Raw genomic sequence first — 3,970 nt, forward strand, 5'->3', positions numbered from 1 at the left:
GTACGAATAGGTGCTGATGGATCACCAATAACTTGATGTATTGGGTGATTCCTAGTCTACTTCTTGCTATGAGGTAGGGGAACAAAGGAACTTTGATCTGAGTTATGATCAGTGTAAGTATTTGGGGAGTTAATCGAAACTGGTTCAGGTGAAGGTTCAATATTTGGAACTGGAGTAGGTTGAATATCTTGCTGAGGTAAGGTATTTTCATCTTGCACGACTGATACCTCTTGCACATCAGAATTTACACCATCTTCACGCTGAACTGGACAGTTAGGAGTTTCCATCTCAATCTCTTCATCAACTACTTCAGTTTCTTCTTCAATTTCAGTTACTGGAACATCAGAAGATGGGCCAGATAACTGTTGTTCGATATGAATATTCCTGGACAAATCATTAGACTGATTAGATTTATTTTCAAAATATTTTTCGTAAAAGTTCTCAAACAATGAATCTAAATCAGAATTATCAAAAATTGAAGATTCAGGTTTATCAGCTTTCTGCATAGTATTAATTATCAGCCCGGGTCCTGAACTGAATTGTTCAGAAGCCACATCAATGACTTCATCAAATGACACGTTCACGCTTTCATTGATGATTTTAGTCCTCATATTGTAGACCCTATATGCAGCAGACGTTTTTGAAAAGCCTACGAAGACCGCTTCATCAGCTTTTGCAGCGAACTTCCCTTTGTCCTCTTTATCATTTAATATAAAACACCTGCAACCAAAAACTCAAAAGAATTTGATATTAGGTATTCTTTTGTTTATCATTTCATACGAAGTTTTACCAAACCTTCTGTGAACGAGAGATCGGTTCTGGGTAAAATAAGCAGTCGGCACTACTTCAGCCCATAGGAATAGTGGAAGCTTTGAACATGTAAGAAGTGTACGCGCCGTTTCCACCAATGTCCTATTTTTACGCTCAATGACACCATTCTGTTTCGGTGTCCAGACTGCCGAGAACGTATGTGTGATACCTATGGATTCGAGAAATGAGCCGAGTGTATTGTTCTTGAATTCAGTTCAGATATCAGTTCGGACTTTCTGAACTGGCAGTTGCAGATTATTTTGAACTGTCTTCAAGAATGAGATAATTGTCTCAGCCGCTTCATCCTTTGACCTCAGGAAATAAACCCAGGTATATCTCGAGTAATCGTCAACTATGACCAACATATACTTCTTTCCGTTAATGCTTTGGACTCGCATAGGACCACAGAGATCCATATGGAGTAGATGTAGAGGACGTTCGGTATTGAACTCTGTCTTCAGCTTATGTGAAGCTTTCTTCAGCTTACTCATCTCGCATGCACTGCATACATGATCTTTATGAAACTTTAAGTCTGGGATGCCTTTAACCAAGTTGTCACAAACCAACTTGTTCAAATATTTGAAGTTTAAATGAGAAAGACGCCGATGCCATAGCAGATTCTGCTTCAAGGCTGCCTTGGATATCAAGCAGACATCAGTATCTACTTGTGTGTTGGATAGGTCAATTGTGTAGAGGTTTGATCTTCTGATTCCAGCTAGAAGCTCCTTACCATCAGTAGTACAGATCCTGCACTGGTTAGCTTTAAAAAAACTTCTAAATTCTTATCACAAAATTGACCTATGCTGAAAAGATTATGTCCAAGTCCTTCGACATACGACACTTTCTTTATTATTAAATTCCCAGAAATTACGTCACTGTATCCAAGGATAGGCGCGTATTGATCGTTTCCAAATCTTACCGTACCTCCAAAATATTCAACATAGTTAGATAATAATTCTTTTCTACCAGTCATGTGCTTAGAACATCCGGAGTCTAAGAACCACACATGCCGGTTAACCTGCAAAAGTGAATTAATTGGGTTTTGGTACGCATTTTAGATTGGGTCCTTTGAGATCAGATCTTGTTGGTGGTACACTATATGTACCAAACCAACGTTCTTTAAAATGAAATTTCTTAGATAAAGCAGTTAAAGCAGAATGCATGAAATGATAAGGCTTAAAAGAAGTAAAAGACTTAAGTAACTCATTCAATCCACATGGAGAACAATTATTTTTACCATTTCTAATATCAAACAATTCATCTACTGAATATATTTTTACAGAATTATTCAATGTCGAATCATTTAATACAGACTTAGTAAAATTATTCTTCTTCTATCGAGTTGAAGATTTTTCTTCTTCTTTTACCCTCCAAACCTTCTTAAACTTCAACGGGTAATTTGAAACAGGAAAAATAAAATCATCAGCTTTAATTGAATGATGATCTTTGTGTTTATTTTTCTTATTAGTAAGCTTCTTCTGTTTCCTCGAATTCTTTTTAGTTTTAGTCTTTTTATAATACCAATCCTTGGAAACAGGTTTTCCATTAAAATTCTTTTCCAAATTTGAAGCTAAGTCAGAGTCCTTAGTCATTTCATTTTTAACAAGAAAATCTTCATGACTAGGAAGTTTCTTAGAGAAGTCGAACTGATTAATCTCATCATCTAAACAAACTTCTGAATTCAAGATATCTGAAAAATTAATTTTCTCATTTAAAATATTTATTTCTTCTGAATCAAAAGCTTCACTTGAAGATTTATTGCACGAGAAATACTCAGACTCAAMWTGTTYCKTTTTTACTTTAGAATTTTGTAAATCCTCAATTTTATTTAAAAATTCTTGCTTTTGTTGATTAAATGAAAGTCGTTCTTCATTTAAAATCTTTTCCAACTGAACCACTTGTTTTTCTAAAATTAAAGTAGGAGTATAAAACTTTGGTTCAACGTGTTTAGATTCAAGCTCTGCTTTAGAATAGCTGTGAAAATAATCAGTTGAAAGTACAGAGTCTTGATTTTTGTAGCTATCATTTAAGTTTTTATAATCAAATGGAACTTGCATCTTGTCTTTTCTTTGTCGGTTAAAATCTTCTCATTGTTCTACCTCATTAGAAGATTTTGTAAATTTAATTGAAAACTCGGGTCCGCAATCAAGATATTCAAATTTATATAGAGTCGGGGTATAATATAAAACTTTTTTTAAAAATTTTGGATTTTCGTACCCCAACTCTTCCCGAGGGTTAAAGAATCTTGTTTTAGAGGGTTTGTTCAGAATTTTTTTTGATCAGTCTACCCTCTCTTATATAACTTTTCTTCCTTAGACTTCAGTTTTTCATTTAATTGAATAATTTTTTATTCAAGCTTACTAATTTTAACAATTAGTTCTTCATTTACTAATTCTAACGACTTATATCGTTCCTTGGAATCAGATAGCTCGGTTTTTAAGACATTGGATTTTTTTCATTAAATGTTTTAGATTCAGATAATAAAGATTTTACCCAATCCAAATTTCCAGCATTTTCATCAAATAATTTGATGTATTTTTCTTTTTGTGTTTGTAATTCTTTTTGATAATTATTTGAATTCAATTTTTCTGTTTTTAATTGTTGCTGGAAAGATTGGAGTTTAAGCATCATCTTTTGCATCTGATTAATGCATGAATTCTCCAATACGTCTTCTTCCATTTCAGCATTTTGTTCTTCTCCTTCATCTGAAGAACCACTTTCAGTTCTTGCCATCAAGCATATGTGAGCTACTGCTTCTGATTTTTCCTTCTCATCAGTTTAGTTAAACCAATGATCGTCTTTTGCCATCAACGCTTTACCCGCATCTCTTTGTTTCGAGAGAAGAAATTTGTTCTTGTAGTATGTTATAACCTGGTTTCAGATAACCTGGGTCAAGGTAAATTTTACATGATTATTTAATAAATTATATGATGGTATGCGTGAATGTGACAACAATACATGATACATGAAATAAGTGCATACATGTTTGAATAATATGAATATTTGTCACACCCCGCTAAAGCGGAAACACGGGATTGTAACAGGCAAGCGAATCTTGTCACAGTTTAAGAGAAACAATTTACAAAAGGTCATAAATAAAAGTTTATCGACTTTAACACGATATAGTCATACAAAGATAATTACAATTTTAATCCAAAAT

This window comes from Cynara cardunculus, assembly GCF_001531365.2.
Source record: "Cynara cardunculus var. scolymus isolate 2C chromosome LG 10, CcrdV1, whole genome shotgun sequence".
NCBI classification, from domain to species: domain Eukaryota; kingdom Viridiplantae; phylum Streptophyta; class Magnoliopsida; order Asterales; family Asteraceae; genus Cynara; species Cynara cardunculus.